This window comes from Schistocerca cancellata, chromosome 6 (genome assembly GCF_023864275.1).
Source record: "Schistocerca cancellata isolate TAMUIC-IGC-003103 chromosome 6, iqSchCanc2.1, whole genome shotgun sequence".
NCBI lineage: Eukaryota > Metazoa > Arthropoda > Insecta > Orthoptera > Acrididae > Schistocerca > Schistocerca cancellata.
The window spans coordinates 324,924,150-324,947,309 of record NC_064631.1 but is presented as its reverse complement, the minus strand read 5'-3'; positions in this window follow the sequence as shown (position 1 = coordinate 324,947,309).

Here is a 23,160-nt window from a genome sequence, read left to right as displayed (position 1 = left end):
TACAGGATAAACTACTACTACCAGCAACAAACACGCCACCACCGATTGCATGCAATCTATCCTTTCTAAACATCGTCTGTGCCTTTGTAAAAATTTCGGCAGAATTTATCTCTGGCTTCAGCCAGCTTTCCGTACCTATAACGATTTCAGCTTCGTTGTTTTCTATCAGCGCTTGAAGTTCTGGTACTTTACCAACGCAGCTTCGACAGTTTACAATTACAATACCGATTGCTGCTTAGTCCCCGCATGTCCTGACTTTGCCCCACACCCTCTGAGGCTGTTGCCCTTTCTGTACTTGCCCGACGCCATCTAACCTAAAAAACCGCCCAGTCCACGCCACACAACCCCTGCTACCCGTGTAGCCGCTTGCTGCGTGTAGTGGACTCATGACCTATCCAGCGGAACACGAAACCGCACCACCTTATAGCGCAAGTCGAGGAATCTACAGCCCACACGGTCGCAGAACCGTCTCAGCCTCTGATTCAGACACTCCACTCGGCTCTGTACCAAAGGTCCGCAGTCAGTCCTGTCGACGATGCTGCAGATGGTGAGCTCTGCTTTCATCCCGCTAGCGAGACTGGCAGTCTACATCTACATCTACATGACTACTCTGCAATTCACATTTAAGTGCTTGGTAGAGGGTTCATCGAACCACAATCATACTATCTCTCTACCATTCCACTCCCGAACAGCGCGCGGGAAAAACGAACACCTAAACCTTTCTGTTCGTGCTCTGATTTCTCTTATTTTATTTTGATGATCATTCCTACCTATATAGGTTGGGCTCAACAAAATATTTTCGCCGGCCGGAGTGGCCGAGCGGTTCTAGGCGCTGCAGTCTGGAACCGCGCGACCGCTGCGGTCACAGGGTCGAATCCTACCTCGGGCATGGATGTGTGTGATGTCCCTAGGTTAGTTAGGTTTAAGTAGTTCAAAGTTCTAGGGGACTGATGACCACCGAAGTTAAGTCCCATAGTGCTCAGAGCCATTTGAACCATTTTTTGAAAATATTTTCGCATTCGGAAGAGAAAGTTGGTGACTAAAATTTCGTAAATAGATCTCGCCGCGACGAAAAACGTCTTTGCTTTAATGACTTCCATCCCAACTCGCGTATCATATCTGCCACACTCTCTCCCCTATTACGGATAATACAAAACGAGCTGCCCTTTTTTGAACCCTTTCGATGTCTTCCGTCAATCCCACCTGGTAACGATCCCACACCGCGCAGCAATATTCTAACAGAGGACGAACGAGTGTAGTGTAAGCTGTCTCTTTAGTGGACTTGTTGCATCTTCTAAGTGTCCTGCCAATGAAACGCAACCTTTGGCTCGCCTTCCCCAAAATATTATCTATGTGGTCTTTCCAACTCAAGTTGTTCGTAATTTTAACACCCAGGTACTTAGTTGAATTGACAGCCTTGAGAATTGTGCTATTTATCGAGTAATCGAATTACAACGGATTTCTTCTGGACCTCATGTGGATCACCTCACACTTTTCGTTATTTAGCGTCAACTGCCACCTGCCACACCATACAGCAATCTTTTCTAAATCGCTTTGCAACTGATACTGGTCTTCGGTTGACCTTACTAGACGGTAAATTACAGCATCATCTGCAAACAACCTAAGAGAACTGCTCAGATTGTCACCCAGGTCATTTATATAGATCAGGAACAGCAGAGGTCCCTGGATGCTTCCCTGGGGAACACCTGATATCACTTCTGTTTTACTCGATGATTTGCCGTCTATTACTACGAACTGCGACCTTCCTGACAGGAAATCACGAATCCAGTCGCACAACTGAGACGGTACCCCATAGGCCCGCAGCTTGATTAGAAGTGGCTTGTGGGGAACGGTGTCAAAAGCTTTCCGGAAATCCAGAAATACGGAATCAACCTGAGATCTCCTGACGATAGCGGCCATTACTTCGTGCAAATAAAGAGCTAGCTGCGTTGCACAAGAACGATGTTTTCTGAAACCATGCTGATTACGTATCAATAGATCGTTCCCTTCGAGGTGATTCATAATGTTTGAATACAGTATATGCTCCAAAACCCTACTGCAAACCGACGTCAGTGATATAGGTCTGTAGTTCGATGGATTACTTCTACTACCCTTCTTAAACACTGGTGCGACCTGCGCAATTTTCCAATCTGTAGGTACAGATCTATCGGTGAGCGAGCGGTTGTATATAATTGCTAAGTAGGGAGCTATTGTATCAGCGTAATCTGAAAGGAACCTAATCGGTATACAATCTGGACCTGAAGACTTACCCATATCAAGCGATTTGAGTTCCCTAAGAAACTCATGCTAGCAGCTGTTCGGTTTCAAATTCTGGAATATTCCATTCGTCTTCCCTGGTGAAGGAATTTCGGAAAACTTCGTTCAGTAACTTCACCAAATCAGACAGCTGCCGGAAGCCAGTGAGGATTTCCTCCGATCCATAGTGACACACATCATTGGTGCCGACATGAGCGACCACCTGCAGATAGGTGCACCCTGTACCCTTCATGGCATTTGGAAGGACCCTTTCCACATCTGGAATGACTCCCCCAGGAATGCACATGGAGTGCACATTAGTTTTCTTTCCCTCCCTTGGAGCCATATCCCTAAGGGGCCCCATTACGCTTCTGACGTTGGAGCTCCCAACTACCAGTAAGCCCACCCTCTGTGACTGCCCAGATCATGCAGACTGAGGGGCAACCTCTGGAACAGGACAAGCAGCCATGTCCAGCCCAAGATCAGTATCAACCGGAGACAGAGCCTGAAACCGGTTCGTCAGACAAACTGGAAAAGGCCTTCCTTTCAGCTGTCTGGAACGTCTTTCGCCCCCTGCCACACCTCGAGGCGACCTCCCACTCTACAATGGGTGAGGGGTTCAGCCTCAATGTGGGCAGTATCCCGGGCAGCCACAGCCATAGTCCGATCAGGGGATGCATGGGACGAGCTGGCCGTCCCCAACAAATCCCTGTCCGGACCCCCACAGTGATGCCCATTGGCAACAGCTTCAAGCTGTGTGACCGAAGTCAACACTGCCTGAAGCTGGGAGCGAAGGGATGCCAACTCAGCCCGCATCCGAACACAACAGTCGCAGTCCCTATCCATACTAAATACTGTTGTGCAAAGAACGTCTGAACTAATCTACAGAGAGCACAAACAATTCGACACAAAATTTAGACGGTTATTAAAATACAAGACTGCCTAGTAAAGGCAGTAATGCTGCTACTTGCGCACTGCTGACACACTGCTCGGCGGCAGAAGGCTAACTGTACTGTCAGTAACGTACAAAGACTATTTGAAAGAAATAAACAAATGACAGACGACTACGCGACTTTACACGTCACAGATATTAAAATGCAAATCTGCCCCTGCTAAATACGAAACTACACAATGATTTGACGGATTTAACTAAACAAGTGCGCTAAGAACACTCAAACAGATTTTCAACCTGACTACAACACTTATATGAACGCTAAATAAGCCACTTGCTGCTACTTGCGCACTGTTGACACACTGCTCGGCGGCAGAAGGCGCCAACTTCAGATTTGCGGTCCAAATTGCTGTACACACCGTACCTCTAATACCCAGTAGCACACCCTCCTGCATTGATGCATGCCTGTATTCGTCGTGGCATACTATCCACAAGTTCATCAAGGCACTGTTAGTCCAGATCGTCCCACTCCTCAACGGCGATTCGGCGTACGTCCCTCAGAGTGGTTAGTGGGTCACGTCGTCCATAAACAGCCCTTTTCAATCTATCCCAGGCATGTTCGATAGGGTTCACGTCTGGAGAACACGCTGGCCACTCTAGTCGAGTGATGTCGTTATCCTTCACAAGATGAGCGCGATGGGGGTGCGAATTGTCGTCCATGAAGACGAATGCCTCGCCAGTGTGCTGAATATGGTTGCACTATCGGTCGGAGGATGGCATACACGTCTCGTACAGCCGTTATGGCGGCTCACATGACCACCAGCGGCGTACGTTGGCCCCACATAATGCCACCCCAAAATAGCAGTGGACCTCCACCAGGCTACACTCGCCGGACAGTGTGTCTATGGCGTTCACCCTGACCGGGTTGCCTCCAAACCGTCTCCCACGATTGTCTGGTTGAGGGCATATGCGACACTCATTGGTGAAGAGAACGTGATGCCAATCCTGAGCGGTCCATGGGCATGTTGTTGGGCCTATCTGTACCACGCTGAATGGTGTTGTATTTGCAAAGATGGACCTCGCCATGGACGTCAGGAGTGAAGTTGCGCATCATGCAGCCTATTGCACACAGATTGAGTCGTAATACGACGCCCTGTGGCTGCACGTAAAGCATTATTCAACATGGTGGCGTTGTTGTCAGGGTTCCTCCGAGCCACAACCCGTAGGTAACGGTCATCCACTGCAGTAGTAGCCGTTGGGCGGCCTGAGCGAGGCGTTTCATCGACAGTTCCTGTCTCTCAGTGTCTGCTCCATGTCCGAACAACATCGTTTTGGTTCACTCCAAGACGCCTGGACACTTCCCTTGTTACGAGCCCTTCCTGGCGCAAAGTAACAATGCGGACGCGATCGAACCGCGGTTTTGACGGTCTAGGCATGGTTGAACTACAGACAACACGAGCCGTGTACCTCTTTCCTGGTGAAATGACTGGAAGTGATCGGCTGTCGGACCCCCTCCGTCTAATAGGCGCTGCTCATGCATGATATAAAGATATATGGAAAAAGGTAGAGAAATCTTTGCTGTTTTTATAGATTTAGAAAAGGCTTTTGACAGATATCAGTGGAACAAGCTGATGGATATCTTGAAGAGGAAAGGAGTGGATTGGAAAGAGAGACGACTGATACAGAATCTATATTTAAACCAGAGAGTAAGGATAAGGATTGGAAATGAAATGTCAGAAGGAAGCAGAATTGGACGAGGTGTTCGACAAGGTCGTTGCCTTTCCCCAATGTTGTTTAACGTATACCTTGAAGAGATTATTGCGAAAAGTTTAGATGGGAAAAGAGGAATATGTATTGGTGGAAAGAGAACAGAATGTTTAAGATTTGCTGATGACAGGTTTTTTTTTTTGTGAATTGGCAGGAGCCAATTCACGGAGTTTGGAGGAAGCCGAAAGGCATGCGATTAAGCTCACGCAGGCTGGCATGAGGTCTGGAACAGGTCAGAGAAATAAGACTAGCAAAACAAGAGTAACTGGTAGAATACTTAACTTTAATCCACAATTGGTGAACATCTCTCGTTACTGTACAGGCTTCACAATATTAATTATCAAATGCTATGGCGCCTTGCTAGGTCGTAGCAAATGACATAGCTGAAGGCTATGCTAACTATCGTCTCGGCAAATGAGAGCGTATTTGTCAATGTAGCATCGCTAGCATAGTCTGCTATCCAACTGGGGCGAGTGCTAGTACGTCTCACTAGACCTGCCGTGTGGCGGCGCTCGGTCTGCCATCACTGACAGTGGCGACGCGCGGGTCCGTCGTATACTAGCGGACCGCGGCCGATTTAAAAGCTACCACCTAGCAAGTGTGGTGTCTGGCGGTGACACCACATTCCTCCACCGCAAATCGGCGAACGGTGGTGTTATAAGGCTTCCGCCCGCCGTGGGGAGGACCCCATGTTGACGTATGCGACGAGGTGGGGAGCCTAACAACAGGCGAGGCTGTCGCACCCGGCCATTCGGTCCGAGGGGAGCTAGGAAACGCCTGAAAACCTAGACCAGGGTGCACGCCAACATGCGGTGTATGCGCCCGTAGATAGTCAGGAGGAACCGAAGGGTCGACCTCCATCGAGTCGAAGCACCCGACTGGCGAAGACGACAGATGGTCTGGAGCGGGCAAGAGTTCCATGGCGGAGAACAACTGGTCACGGGAAGCGACCGGCGGCGCGTGACCCAGGGAGGCGCCCGGCGGTTGCAGCGACGCGTCCACTGCGGGCGTCGCCGGCGGGAGAACAGGCGGCGGCGGCGGCGGCGGCGGCGTGTCGCCATGGGGCAAAATGGAAGGCAGCGTCGGAAACACCTGGGGCTGAGGCGAACAAGTAGATGGGTCCCCAGGGCGCTGACCGGACGGCACCGTCGCTGAAAGCAGACGGGGAGCGGCAGAACCCGTGCGACGACAGAGGCGCAGCTGATTGCGATGCCGACGCACCTCACCAGAGGCCCCCAAAACCAGATACATCGCGCGGCCGAGGCAGCGAAGAATGCGCCCCGCGAGCCAACGCCGTGAACCGCGATAGTTGCGAAAGTATACAACGTCGCCTGGGGCAAAAGCAAGTGTCTGCCGCTGCACAGGAACCTGATGCGGCGGATGTAGCAAAGACATCAAGGTTCGATGAGGACGACCATGAAGCAACTCAGCCGGCGAGCGACCATCGCGGGGCTGAGAGCGATACGAGGACAAAAAGAGCAATAACGCGTCCTCCCGAGAATGCGACTCTTTCAACTTCAACATCTGGGACTTGAAAGTCCGGACCAATCGTTCAGCGGCACCGTTTGACTGTGGCGAAAACGGCGCGGACGTCAGATGTTGAATATCATTGGCCTTGCAGAATGACTGAAATTCTGCAGACATGAATTGTGGGCCATTGTCGGAAACAATAGTCTGCGGAAGACCTTCAATGCAAAAGATAGCGGACAACGCTTGGATTGTGGCAGAAGACGTCGTGGAAGACATCCGGACAACAAAAGGAAAATTACTGAATGAATCGACCACAACCAACCATCGAGCATTCCAGACTGGACCAGCAAAATCGATGTGTAAGTGTTGCCAAGGGGAAGTGGCTTTTGGCCATGCAAAGAATTTCCGCGGTGGTGCGGATTGTTGTTCGGCACACACCATGCAAGAAGAGCACATATTCGTAATCGCAGCATCGATTCCGAACCAAGTACAGTGCTGACGAGCAAGTTGTTTCCTTCGCACTATACCCCAATGTCCTTGGTGGAGAAGCTTTAAGACAGAGGACTGTAACGAACGTGGAACCACGACCCTGGACTGATCGTTATCAGAACGCAACAACAAAACACCACGTCGTTCAAAAAGTCTCTCCTTGTGAGCAAAAAATCGGCGAACCAACGAATCCTCGATCCGTGACTTTGACAAGAGCCATTGCGTAGCAACAAAACGCAAAATGGTAGCAAGGACAGGGCGGCAGCTGTGGCTGTAGCTACACGACGAAAATCAATCGGAAACGATTCGACCACGTCATCGGTTTCCGAGTCAATGAACATGCAAGCAAGTTCGGAGGAATCGAATGCTCTATCCTCAGCAACAGGCAAACGGGACAACGCATCGGCGTTTCCGTGCTTAGCAGTGGACCGATACAAGATATCGTAGCGGTACTGCGAGAGGAAAATAGACCAGCGAATGAATTTCTGCGCTGTACGTGGAGGTACAGGCTTGTTCGGATGAAAAAGCGACGTCAAAGGTTTGTGGTCTGTGATGATGGTAAAATGACGACCATACAAGAAATCATGAAACTTTGTAACACCAAATACGAGAGCCAAAGCTTCTTTATCGATCTGTGAATAATTGCGTTGCGCTGACGAGAGCAATTTGGACGCAAAGGCAATAGGGCGATCGTGCGAACCATCTTTGTGCGCAAGCACAGCACCGATCCCGAAATCCGATGCATCTACCATCAACAAAAGGGGTTTCTGGGGATCGAATGGCGTAAGGCAAGTATTGGAAAGCAACGCCGATTTCAACTGGCGAAAGGCGCGTTGATTCTTTGAAATATGCATCTAATGCAGACAAAATTTCTTCGTAGGACAGAGTTGCTACGTCGCGTCGGGGAAACAATTTCACTATCACACGGTAGGTGGACACACCTACACAAGAAATGAGATGAGGCTGCCGCTCGTTACCTTGAATTCTGTAGGCGGCGAGATGAAATCCAAATTGGCGTGACCACTCCGTCCAGCTTTCCACTTCCGCATCAAAAGGACGAAAAGGTGGTGCAACTGCGTGTTGGGGCTGCGGTAGCGGTGAAGCGGCGGCTGCCGCCTCGTTTTGCAGTGCACGTTGACCCTGGACGAGCTGTCCCAGGGCATCCAATAAGGCCTGCGTCTGCTGATTCTGCAAGCGATAAAATTCGGATGTACATCTGGAGAATGTGGCGAAGCCATTACACAAGTAAATCAGGGCAAAACAATATCAAGATGAACGCAAAGTGGGTTCGTCACCAATCCTCGGCGCCAATGTTGTGAATTGGCAGGAGCCAATTTACAGAGTTTGGAGGAAGCCGAAAGGCACGCGATTAAGCTGACGCAGGCTGGCGTGAGGTCTGGAACAGGTCGGAGAAATAAGACTAGCAAAACAAGAGTAACTGGTAGAATACTTAACTTTAATCCACAATTGGTGAACATCTCTCGTTACTGTACAGGCTTCACAATATTAATTATCAAATGCTATGGCGCCTTGCTAGGTCGTAGCAAATGACGTAGCTGAAGGCTATGCTAACTATCGTCTCGGCAAATGAGAGCGTATTTGTCAATGTAGCATCGCTAGCAAAGTCTGCTATCCAACTGGGGCGAGTGCTAGTACGTCTCACTAGACCTGCCGTGTGGCGGCGCTCGGTCTGCCATCACTGACAGTGGCGACACGCGGGTCCGTCGTCTACTAGCGGACCGCGGCCGATTTAAAAGCTACCACCTAGCAAGTGTGGTGTCTGGCGGTGACACCACAGTATTAGTGACAGAAAGTGAGCGGGCAGTGAATAACATGCTCAAAGATCTGAATGAAGCTTGTGTGGAATATGGGATGCAAATAAACACAGCAAAAACAAAGAGTATGGTCATTAGTACAAGTCGCAGACTGTCCAATATTAAAATAGGACAATCTACCATTAGCCAAGTAAGTGAATTTAAATATCTCGGAAGCACAATAACTGAAGACTTGAGATGTCACCAGGAGGTGAAAACTCGAATTGCCATAGCGAAGGAGGCATTCAACAGAAAGAGGAAACTCTTATGTGGCACATTATATAGAGGACTAAGGGAAAGGCTTGGCAAATGTTTTGTCTGGAGTGTGGCACTATATGGGGCAGAAATATGGACACTGAGACGAGAGGATGAAAAAAGGTTAGAAGCATTTGAGATGTGGATGTGGAGGAGAATGGAGAGAATAAGCTGGATGGAAAGAGTGAATAATGAAAGAGTATTGGAAAGGGTTGGTGAGAAAAGATGTCTGCTGAAGGTTGTAAGAGAAAGGAAAAAGAACTGGTTGGGACATTCATTGAGAAGGGAGTGCTTGCTAGTAGATGCTTTGGAAGGATTGGTTTGTGGGAGAAGACTGAGAGGAGGAAGGAGATACAAGGTGATAGACGACATAAAGGGAAGAGGAAATTATGCAGACCTGAAGAGGATGGCAGAAGACCGGACAGCCTAGAGAACTACCATGTGAAAACCTGCCTTTAGGCAGAACACTGATGATGATGATGATGGTGATGATGATGATGATGCATGATTGTTTACATCTTTGGACGGATTTGGTGACATCTCTGAACAGTCAAAGGGACTGTGTCTGTGGTACAGTACCCATGGTCAACGTCTATCTTCAGGAGTTCTGGGAACCGGGCTGATGCAAAACTTTTTTGATGTGTGTATCTTAGCGCATCATCACTTAGAATCGCAGGAAATGGAATTGCGCTTCACAGAGAACCTGACGGTGATGATGCTGCTTCTGCGAGAGCTTAACAGGTAGACAGAATTCTACACGACGACTTACTAACATAGTACTACGACGGATTGTTTCTAATCTCGCAAAATCTCCCGGAAAGCACGGCCAGTCACACTGTACCCCTACGCTCTACGGACTCACTGGCTATACTGAGGCATTTCTGGAGGTTTAGTACAAGTGGGGGATTCTTGCAAATCTTAAAAACATAATAAGTTATATTTTTTTTTAGTAGGCTACGTCAAAAACCTCAGAACAGGATGCAGCATCCACATCTGCCCTCAACATTCATTTCATAAATATGAAACAGGCTTTGATATGTCGGGAGCGTTCCTTCGAAAAGGCACTGACGATTTCCTTCCGCATCCTTTAGTGATCCCAGCTTGTGCTACGTCTCCAATGAGAGCGCTGTCGGCGGGACGTTAAATTCTTAATTTCTTTCCTTCTTCAGACTTTGACTTTTTTCTGTCTGTTTTCTCGCATTCCTCACTTTAAACAACCGTTTGACCTATCTAGCTTACACAGTGAATCGCTGCTAACAGTGTGCGAAGAGGAAGAATGCGGTTATCGTTATTTCAGACGGTAGTCGAGAGTGAAAGATATGCCCCGCCGTCTGCGCTGTATTTGCTTAGTTCTACTTGGTTATCGTCGCTGTGTGTACACAGGCGAGCTAGACCCTCCTTCCTATATCGAAGGGAGTTGTAACGCAGCGGGCCGCAAGATGTAGAACCAGTACTTGCATGTTCCGAGAAGATGTGATTATCATTGAAACTGACTGTAGCCTACGTCGTCCACACAGCCAACGTTACGAGCATAAGATGAAAAGTCTTCACCCTAGCAGACAACCTAGGATCCATTGTTCGGTTCTGGGATGAAAACGGGGCGGTTAGGGTTATTGTCTATTACTGCCTCCCCTCCCATCCCACACATATGCGCACACTATCTAATATAGCTAGCCGTAAACATCATTTTTAACGAGCCACAGATGCCCAACATGTTAATAATAATCATAAAATACGTAAAATGTTTTGATATAACAGTAATAATCATTTGCTTACATTAATGTTTATAAGTACAGCGCTTCAGCATAACTTCCAAAAAATTGTATTTCAGAGATTGAAATATCTTTAGAAAAGCATTTGTGGAAGCATCAGAGAAACATTTGTGTCATTAAACAGCTACAGTAGCAACAAACTTCTCACATCTTTAACAATTTCATAATTTTTACGGTACTAGCTACCCGCCCCAGCTTTTATTGGGTAGCGCTAAGTGTCTACGGACGGATGACCTGTATGGCATAGCAGTACATTTATTTACTGGCCACTAAAGAGTAAAGTTCAGGGAAGAGCGATAGGCAATCGAATAACATAAATTTCATATACATTGCGGTGACAAAAGTCATGCGATACCTCCGAATATCGTGTCGGACCTCCTCTTGTCTGGCATAGTGCAGAAACCCCGCGTGACATAGACTGAACAAGTGGTTGGAAGTCCCTTGCAAAATATTGAGACATATTGTCTCTATAGCCGTCCATAATTGCGGAAGTGTTGCCGAACTGACCTCTCGATTATGTCCCATAAATGTTCGATGGAATTCACGTCGGACGATCTGGGTGGTAAAATCATTCACTCGAGTTGTCCAGAATGTTCTTCAAACCAATCGCAAACAATTGTGGCCTGGTGACATGGCGCATTGGCATCCATAAATATTCCATCCTTTTTTGGGGACATGAAGTCCATGAATGGCAGCAAATTGTCTCCAAGTAAACGAACTTAACCATTTCCACTCAATGAACGATTCACTTGGACTACAGGACCCAGTCAGTTCTATGTAAACACAGCATGAACCATTATGGGCCACCTCCAGCTAGCACAGTGCCTTGTTCACAACTTGGGTCCATGGTTCGAACCCTGCCGTCAACTCTTACCAACTAAATTCTATACTCATCTGACAAGGCCACGATTTTCCAGTCGTCTAGGGTCCAGCCGATATGGTAACGAGCCCAGGAGCTGTAAGCGATGTCGTGGTGTTAGCAAAGACACTCGCGTCAGTCGTCTGCCCGTAAGCGGCATATTTCGCAATACTGTCCAAACGGATAAGTTCGTCATATGTCCCACATTGATTTCTGCGATTATTTCACGCACTACTGCTTGTCTATTAGCACTGACAACTCTACGCAAACGCTGCTGCTCTGGGTCGTTAAGTGAAGGCTGTCGGCCACTGTGTTGTCCTTGGTGACAGGTATAGCCTGAAATTTGGTATTATCGGCACAGTCTCGATACTGTGGATCTCGGAATATTGAATTCCTGCATGGGGGCTTTAATTTATATATATAAGGAATGCAAATATTTTTTTTTTGCTGTCTGTCCGATTACGCAAGTCTCGTAAACGGCTGGCCCTGACTAGTATTAGTACGCAATCTGACTGCTTAGAATGACAACAAAGAATGTAAGAAAATTTTCGTTAACACAGTTAATTAATTAAGTCCCCAGCAACTATAAAACCTACGAAACCAACAAAGCACAAGTGTAGCTGTTCTGTATGTGGTAGTATGACTCAACGCACATCTGGCACGGTTCTTCTTCAACAAGACAAGAATTTTTAAATACCAATTATACTGACGTGATAAAAGAAAATTACAAATACTATAATTGTGCAAGAAAACCAAAATTACACTCTAATACAAGAACACACGCCAGATGCTTTGTTGACTGAACCTGTAATGACACATTATTCAGGTCACTGAAAGAATAAAAGAATAAAAGAAAATACCTCCATATATATTGACGAAATGCACTCTGACCATTACAATATCTCCATTAGAACAACATCTGCTATCTCTCCCATCAAACCACTGCATAAAACATGGAACAACACTCTCCACTACCACATCTCACTCTGACTTCACGACAAGCAGTGTCCACCACAACTTCTCGGTAACAACTGCCTGCCGCTACGTCTCAATAAGCACTGCCAGTGGAGGCGGCGGAACAATACTCTCTGGCGCGATCTCTGGCGCTGTGGCTCAGTGTAGCCACCTTTCATATGCCCCTCCTCCACGGGCTAGAATTTGATGGTATTTTTGCCAGCATTGGTGGTGAAAATACCACCAAATTCGTCAAAAAAAATACAGACAAAAATAAAAGATAATATTAATACGTAAATATCATATAACTAGATAAAATTTTGGCTTTGCACTGACCTTTCAATAGCCTAATATATAAAATACAGTAAGGAATACAAATTCTTTCATACATATGACTTTACATAATAGTTTACACAAGTATTATGTGGTTAAACAGTTTAATCAATGGCGTCAGCAATGACGAATATGTACAGGTAAGAGTCTCATAACTTTTCACAAACAGTAATACACAAAAAATCAGTTTATACAAATATTCACTTAAAATGTTTTCACAACAAGTGGTTGACAGTTCCAGCAGTAGCACCCAGCAATGTTGAGTAGGTGCAGACACCATCAGGTGACATCATTTCAGTAGAAGCAGTCCATCAGTGGCACCCAGCACTGTGGAACAGGTGCAGACAGAATCAGGTGACTTAATTCAGCAGAAGCAGTTCATCAGTGGCACCCAGCAATGTTGAGCAGGTGCAGACAGCAACAGGTGACATCATCTCAGTAGAATCAGTTCCATCAGTTGCACCCAGCATTGTGGAACAGGTGCAGACACCATCAGGTGACATCATTTCACCAGAAGCAGTTCCATCAGTGGCACCCAGCATTGTGGAGTAGGTGCAGACTCCAACAGGTGACATCATTTCAGTAGAAGCAGTCCATCAGTGGCACCCAGCAATGTTGAGTAGGTGCAGACACCATCAGGTGACATCATTTCAGTAGAAGCAGTCCATCAGTGGCTCCCAGCATTGTGGAACAGGTGCAGACAGCATCAGGTGACACCATTTCAGCAGAAGCAGTTCATCAGTGGCACCCAGCAATGTTGAGTAGGTGCAGACACCGACAAATGACATCATTTCCATAGAAGTAGCTCCATCTGTGCACCCGGTATTGTTGAGTAGGTGCAGAGAGCAACAAGTGACATCATTTCAATAAAAGCAGTTTCATCAGTTGCACCCAGCAATGATGAGCAGGTGCAGAGAGCAGTCCATCATATTCACTATCACTGATCACACTGTTCATCACAGTTTATAAGCAGAAATTAAACATGTCCTATTGGCAGCAATCATGTAGAAAAAGTACAAGTAACAGTCCATAATATTCACTATCACTGATCACACAGTTCATCAGCAGAAATTAAACATTTCTAAGTGTCACACATCATGTTGAAAAGTGCAGGTAACAGTTCATAATATTCACCATCACTAATCAGACAGTTCAAGCATGAACAATAGTTTGAATGCACATACAAATGCTTTTACAATGCTCTTACACTAAATATGCAAATCATAACAAACACACAAATGATATCAGATAATTGTCATATTACTATTACAAATACACAAACATCAGTAAACCTATAATATTTATGGGTGTCAGTGCAAGCCACTACAAACAAATAAAATAATATTTAGGAGATAGGTGGGTAGGATTAGGAAAGGAAAACACACAAAACACACTCACTCATCTTTCATCCACATTAAGTACTACTGTGTAATTGAATAGTGTTAACTGTGTAAATGCACTTCTGTCAAAATTTTCATGTTCATCATGTGTATCAAGTAATAGTGGCAGCAATGTATAACAGTCAATAATAGTTAAGTCAACGTCATAGTCATCATGTCAAGACCAATGTTTGCCAAGCCAGATCAAAATGTACGGTTGCTGAACAACTGTCAGTGTGCCAAGATATGCAACTTCCTCTCTCCAAAAAAAAGTACATACTGCTTGGTGATTTAACAAAGTGTGTGTAGACAATCTTCCTTCCATTTTAGTGTTCTAGTCTGCTATCTTCATCCTCCTTGTTCCATATAGACCAACAAAAAAAAAAATATGCACCTCACTTATTTTACCTCTTACACACTAAAACTCCAATCAACTTCATATAATCTCAATACCTCAATAATACCTCTTCAATACGTCGATACATATAAACCTTATTGCCAGTATCATTTCACTTCCATAACAACTCTTTCCTCTAGTCAGTCTCCTCAAACAAGTACAGATAAAATCCTAATGCAAACCTCCTCATCCCATACAATCCGAAGACACACTGTCAACACACAACCTCTGTGTAATCCATCTGACCAAAATCTTCTACTCATTATGAATTATAAACAAAGAATGCATACATGACCTCTAACAGACTTAGTTCGAATAACTCTCAGTAATTAAGTACGATTACGGAGTGTGAATGATCCTAATATTTCACAGTGTGTACACCACTTCAAGAATTATGGCAAATAGAAGCAAACATGTGGAGTATTTCTTGTGTCAAGTGTCACTTCCTATTTCAATTGCTCACGAAAAATGCAGTGTAATAACTGTCAATGGTCTAAACCTAGTTTTGGTATGTCATATCGTTAGCTTCCTTCCTCTTAGCATAAATTTATACAGTTTCCATAAAACCTCCAGCTCATGTGACTTCTGTGATGTTTCTTGTACTAAAGTCGCTCGTCGAATTACTGCAGTTCATTTTCTTATGTTAAAATATAAAGCACTGAGCGTAAGCAAAACAAGCAATAGCGAGTAAATATACCAGTAGTGAACAGAATGTCAACAAGTGGATGCAGCACAATTCTTACAACGAGGCTCTGCCAAGCGAACAATCTGTAACTAATACCATAGTGTAACCTAAACTCTATGTTCATACACAGTACAACAGCATTTCTATATACCAAATTAAAGAGTAGTTGTGACAACAAACAGAAATGTATAAATATGCAATCCATGCGCATAGCAGCAAACATATCTTACGTAATAAACAGGTCATCAGCATCGTATCACCGTAAGCAAATAAATGTTCATATGTAATCTTAATAAATAAACATGAAGGCGCAAGCAGATAAATCACAAAGTATAACATACATACCTAACCACATCAGCACAATTAATCAGGTGACAATTATAATTTAAATAAATAAGCACAGCAGGCACATAATTAAAAAATATGACATCAGTGAAAAAGCAGTGCAGTCAAGCGATGCATAATATACACAAGTTACAACCCAGTTCATTAATAATCATTGTCAAAATCAGTTAACGTACGCAAGCACGTCGCTTCACATGTAAATTCATAGAACATGAAATTAGTACAAAGTATGAATCACGTAATCGCGAGCAGCAAATTATGTCTAAAGTACGTACCTAAGTGGAAATATGTTACCTGAAAAATAAACTCAATTAATAATTACCTTTTTAGTTTATTAGTTTCTTCTTGGAAATTACATTCTTTCTGAAAATTCCTCAATAGCAAGTCGTCTTAACGTCGGACACGCACAGAATTTACCTGAAGTTCTTAAATATCTTATAGAACCGTATCCTGAAAAATACTGAATGTTAATAACATAATTCATCAAGCCATTATAGCTTTATACTGATTTTATTCGGAGAAAGACTGTGTATTTGTTTACGGCTGTCAGTGCATTCGCACCGAGCGCTCGATCAGCTGTAGGCGCGTGACGTAGAAAGCAATTGTTTGCGGTCAACGACTGCCTTGTGCGGCGCGCAGACTTCACTGTTGCTTTGAGTATGTGCCGCCGCGCCGCTAAAACACAGCGCGGTATCCTTGTATTCTCGGCATGTTTACGTAAACTGTTGGTTTCTCGAAAGTATGTCATTCCACAAAAATTTTAACGTTAGATATATGATGTATTCCCTTAGAGCGTCGTGATTTCAGAGTTTCTACTTCGACAGTGTTATCATGAATAATTTTGCGAATTCTATATGGACCGTTATAAAGCAGAAAAAATTTGTGACAAGCCTTTTCCTTTGTGAGACAAACGATGAGACTTAATTAACACTTTCTGACCAACTGACAAGATTTTTAAACGACCAGGACGCTTAGCTGATTTCTCTCTTCTAGCAGCCGCAGATGCAATATTTTGTAGAGCCAGATTCACAACTTCAGAATGCCGCAGTTTCCGTGAAGGCGGAAAAGGAACGATTTCAGAAATGCGATTTGTCGGTGCTTTATTTTTTAATATCAGTATAGGTGGTAAAGAAGTTGAGTCATTAGGAAGTTCATTCAGAATGTTTTGAAAAATATGAAGATACTGCTCCCAAGTTCTGTGATTCTGATGACAATAAAGACGACACAATTTATTGATTTCCTTCATCCATCTCTCTGAAGCGTTAGATTGAGGGTGAAAAAGTGAAATGAAAATTGGTTTAATCTTACGACGTCGTAGAGTACGAACCAAATTTTAGAACGAAACTGTGATCCATTATCTGATATAACCTTATCAACATGACCCACTTCTTTAAGAAAATGTTTGATGAAAGCGTTAGATACTGAACGAGCTGTTGCTTTGCGTAAAGGTGTAAAACACACATATTTTGATGTCAACTCCACTGCTACGAAAATGTACGCAAAACCATTAGTAGAACGAACCACTGGACCGAACAAATCAACTGCAGCCATGTCCTTTAATTTCGCTGGAATGATAGGAAACAACGGTGCTTTATGAGAAATTGTTGGCGGCTTAGCCTTTTGACATAATTTGCATTTGGCAAGAACAGATCGAATACGTTTTTCCATATTACTGAAGTAGCAATTTTCCTGTAATTTATGGAAGCATTTTCTGGGACCAAAGTGTGCATAACTGAAATGCGTATACCAAATCAGCTTATTAACCCACTCATCAGGAATACAAACTAACCAAACAGAGTTGTCGACCGATTTTCGTTTAAAAAGAACTTTCCAGATAGATCGCAAAAACGAGGTGTGACCAAATCGTCCAATCTAACAAAGCGTCTAAGAAAATTACAGACACCAAGGAAACTACGAACATCACGTTTTGTGGTAGGAACAGCATAATTACGAATAGCGTCTAATTTTTCTGGATCAGGAAGAATACCTTCTGTAGAAATAATGTGACCGAGAAATTTCACCTGAGAACGACCAAATTCAGATTTTTCCAAGTTTACTGTAATGCCAACTCTTGCAAAGATACGTAATAATGAATCCAAAATTTTGTTATGCTCACTGTAAGAACGTTTAGCAATAAGAATATCGTCAACATATGAAGTAATATTGTCACGAAGATAAACAGGTAAAATTTCGTTTTAACTACGAATGAATGCTGCAGAAAGTATAGTAAGTCCAAACGGTAAATTCCAAAGCCACTTTTGGGTAAAATAGTCATATCCGGTTATTCTTTACACGCTCTCTAGATAGATTGATAGTTGAAGAGTTGTTTCGATATATGCAAAGAATAGTGAAAGAGTAGGCAGCGGTGCAGAAAACTAAAAGGGAAATAGCACCACTACAGCTCGGGGCCCTATGCTCGCTACGGCACATATTCACTTAGAGTAGTGAATCCCCTGAGGACATTAATAGCTGCACATAAATTTCAGTTTGTGACTTAGTGGCACATCTGGCGGAAGTGCGTACGTAAATTGATCTAACCATGAACATGGATGTGTCTCATTCTTAGAATTGCGGAAGATCTTAAATTTCCGAACAGTCAAAAAGTGTTTATAGTCAAAGTTTTCGCCTCGTGGCGACAAAGACCTACCGCGTCTGTCCCAGTCCCAATGTCGATTATTGTCAAGTTCGTGCGCCTGGCGCTCTCTTGTTGCATCCCGTAAATGAAACAAATTATTTTCTTCAAACCCCTCTGGTATCTGTGATTCTAAATTTCTTTTGCCGTCTTTTCCTACGATTTCGCCTTCAATTTGTTTGACTTGCTTTTTTAATGCCTCAAATTCCCTTTTCACGCGTTCATTAAATTTTCCCTGATTTTCAACATGTTTATTTATGCTCTGGTACTCTTCGGTTTCTGAAAATGGCAATGGAGCTGTGTCATCTGAATCTCTGTCCCCATTTAAACTAAGATTTGTCAATTTATCTGAAATCTCCTCCACTCTTTCCGATAAGTCACCAATTTGTTCTTTCTGTTTATTTACGTCTTCCATAAGTGTCGCGACTCGTGTTTCAGTATTAACGCATTTAGTAGTTAACTGTTCATACTGTTGTGTTAGGTTATTTAATCTGTCATTTGGTACGGATTCCTCGATTCTCTCAAATATTTCTTCCTTATCTTTTGCACGTTGTAAATTTAACTCTGAAAATTTCTGTACTATACGCGATCTCTTTCTTCCTGTTCTCTATCCTGTTCCCTTTGTCTAATCTCTACTGCACTTAATCTATTATTGTGAGAATTCAAAATCGGTTGTACTTCTTCTCTGATTTCTTTCTTTAATTCATCTTTCATATTTTTGAAACATGTCCCTATTCGTGAGTCTAACCGTGTTTCCATTGTTCCCATCTGTGTTTTTAATTCAGATCGAAACTGCTCCATTGTTCCCCTATCTGTTTTTAATTCAGATCGTAACTGCTCCATTGTTCCCATTTGTGAGTCTAACCGAGATCCCAAATTTAATATTGCACTCATTAACTTCTCCGTGTTAACTTGTTCAAAATTCTTTTCGCCCCTAACATTTCCCGCACAACCAGTTTCCCTCGTCATAGCTGTAAAGCTATCTGTGTTCGATACTGCTCCAGAATCTTCTGTCGTTAATCTCGGATTCTGTGAATTTTCTGATTGCGAAAAATTTTGAAATGGTTCCGGACTATTATCCCGACTTATTACATTGTTTTCCACTTCATTATCCATCATACTGTTGTCCTGTGTTGGCGAGTTCGCCATGTCAACAATTTCGTTATTCTCACTATTCATCATTTTTGCCTTTTCCATTGATCGCGTAATCATTTACAAAATATACAAAACTCGTCACTATATGAAAATTACACACAATGACTCTTTATCTCCAACAATACCATTTACATGAAATGTTTCCATCAAACACGATTAACGAACAATTGAAATAATTGCACTAGATTGTCAAACGCGTATACACGACAACAAAACAAATTCTGAGAAAAAAATACCATTAGAAGAATGACAATTACCAAATCTACACATGCAATATAGACTACAATTACTAAACTATAAATTACTACAACAATACTACTGTCTACTATTTTTACAATCAGAATATTCCAAGGGACGATCCGAAGCAGCGGTCGCCACGTGCATGGGGGCTTTAATTTATATATGTAAGGAATGCAAATATTTTTTTTTTTTTGCTGTCTGTCCGATTACGCAAGTCTCGTAAACGGCTGGCCCTGACTAGTATTAGTACGCAATCTGACTGCTTAGAATGACAACAAAGAATGTAAGAAAATTTTCGTTAACACAGTTAATTAATTAAGTCCCCAGCAACTATAAAACCTACGAAACCAACAAAGCACAAGTGTAGCTGTTCTGTATGTGGTAGTATGACTCAACGCACATCTGGCATGGTTCTTCTTCAACAAGACAAGAATTTTTAAATACCAATTATACTGACGTGATAAAAGAAAATTACAAATACTATAATTGTGCAAGAAAACCAAAATTACACTCTAATACAAGAACACACGCCAGATGCTTTGTTGACTGAACCTGTAATGACACATTATTCAGGTCACTGAAAGAATAAAAGAATAAAAGAAAATACCTCCATATATATTGACGAAATGCACTCTGACCATTACAATATCTCCATTAGAACAACATCTGCTATCTCTCCCATCAAACCACTGCATAAAACATGGAACAACACTCTCCACTACCACATCTCACTCTGACTTCACGACAAGCAGTGTCCACCACAACTTCTCGGTAACAACTGCCTGCCGCTACGTCTCAATAAGCACTGCCAGTGGAGGCGGCGGAACAATACTCTCTGGCGCGATCTCTGGTGCTTTGGCTCAGTGTAGCCACCTTTCATTCCCTAACGATTTTCGAAGTGGGAAATCCTATGCGTCTAGCTCCAACTACCATTCGGCGTCCAAGGACTGTTAATTTTCCCCTCGTGCGTTCATAATCACGTCGGACCCGTTTCACATGAATCGCCTGAGTACAAATGACAGCTCCGTCAATGCACTATCCTTTTATACCTTGTGTACGTGATACTACCGCCATCTGTATCTATACATATCGCTATCCCATGTCTTTTATTACCTCAGTGTAATTTAAACGACTGAAAAAACGCCCGCAAGGAAAATTCTCAGAAGGGACGACTGTTGTCTGTTCCATATGTAATTGGCGTTGAGAACAAGGGCTGCGAACTTCCTCGGCCCTAGCTGTCAGAGAAATGAAAACAAAAGTAGTGTCGTCAAGTATTTCTCTTTCAGTTTAATGATTTGAAAGTCGATATTACCAAGTTTTTAACAGGGTTGGTACAGAATTTTTTAATTTCCAAGTACAAGTCCCTTTTTGTCTTCTAAGAGATTAAAAATACTTCATACCTCCAGATCTAGCCATTGCCCTCTCCTCCTCAGTATTGGAACAAGGTGAGTTCGGTGCCAAAGTACCGTTATCCAAGATGGCGGCGACGACGTTATCCAAGATGGCGGCCGTGACGTCAATCAAGATAGCGGATTTTGGCGGGAATTTTGGCGGGAAAGAGCCAAGGCCCCCTCGCCCAGAAAAATGGCGCAAAGTTCAAACTCCAACATGATAATGCATCACACCACGCTTATCTCTACTAAGCAAAGGAAATGGGGGAAAAAGGACTTTTCTTTATCATTTAACCAATTTCAAGCAGTTGTGTTCGCCACTGCATCTGGGCTCCAAATGCCTTAGTTCATATCGTCACCACCAGAGGACGCCACCATGACGTCAGGTGATGCCGCAAGTAGCGTTATTGAAGATGGCTGTACCCAGTGTGTTCGCCACTGAGTCTGGACCCCAACTGGCATAGTTCATATCGGTGCCACCAGAGGGCACTCTCCTGATGTCAGATCATGATGCAAGTACCGGTATTCAAGATGAGGCACTCACTGTGTTTACCATGAACTCCAGAGCCCAACTCACTTAGTTCATATTATGGCCACCAGAGGGCGCCACCGTGACGTCGAGTTTGACACGAGATAATCTGCTCTCTCTCACACCGTGTCAATGGCCCGCGAGCGCGCGACCTTTATACTTGCGCTGGACATAGTCTTCTGTAAACATGCTAACTACACTAACACCAACATCGCGCATCTAACCTATCAATTACCTGAGTACTTAATTCTGTTTCAGTTTTAATCATATTCAATAAGTCAATTTACAATTTCAATACACAATTATCAAATGAGAAGTTCCACATTTTCCCACCATCAGCACCGTGTTTATTCATGACCTAGCACCCCCCGCCGCCCCTAGAATGCTACACTCCTATTGGTTGCTGCATTAGTCACGTGATTCGACTTCATAGAACCTAGGACTTGGAATCAATTTTCGCCAATGCCACACCCACCTGGACTTGGAATCAAATAGTTAAAGTCTCCACCACGATCCTCAACCCATCACCACACCGACTTACCAACACATGTTGGCGAGCTAACATGCACTAACGTGCACTAACCTGTACTAACGTGTACTAATGTGCACAGCGCATGACGTCATCCAAGATGGTGGGGCGAAATGGTGAGAAAACAGATCTGAACACAAGTCTCTATTTTATGGGTGGTGTCTCCACCATGAGATTTACAGTCCAACTGACGTAGTACACATTACTGCCATCAGATCATACTGTCATCCCTCCTATGACCTAATCCCTGATTGTGGTCTGTAGGGGCGAGAATTATGCTAAAATTACTCAGGCTGCGCTACGTTGCTGAGGAGAGTAAGGAAGGGGTCCACTCTATTTACTTTCGAACATTTTATTTAGAGATCGAATATATTTATCACACTGAGGCAAAACACTCTCCATCTTATCCTTGCGCTTACAATACATACTCTGCAAACACGCAAACAACTCCTAATTTACGCAAATAATTTAATTACAGACATTCACACTCAACCTAAAGAATTCAGCACCAGTATGTCTCGACATGCTCAGTACTCGTAAACTGTCCAAATATAGCACAGCCTACACCCCTGCTGGCAAAATAATTCAGTCAACGCCCGCAAGCACCCTCCACCAAGCCCTATTCAGTAGAGCGCACAGACGGCCCCAATGACGTGGCGCAGCCGTCAACTGTTAAACCACACACAGGCCCCCGCCCGCGTCACCCAAGCGCCCACATCTCATTCAAACTTCATTTCTGAGAAATTCCTATCCAAATACGTGTTCACCTATACACACGTGCTGACGTGATCAGGCAAGAACATAGCCGCGAGCTGACCCCGAACGCAGGCGGAAGTTGCGTCTATACAGTTTCCCTTATACCCACGTCATAGAACTCCAAGGTGCAGCCCCATACTCTAGACACCTCAGGCCAGCATTGTCTTTACTGCAGATGGCAGAGTAGCGCTGCACACTTCCATCTAACGGTACGTACGTGATGTGTTCAGCTGTGCTTGCCCGCCACAACATGGCTCACGC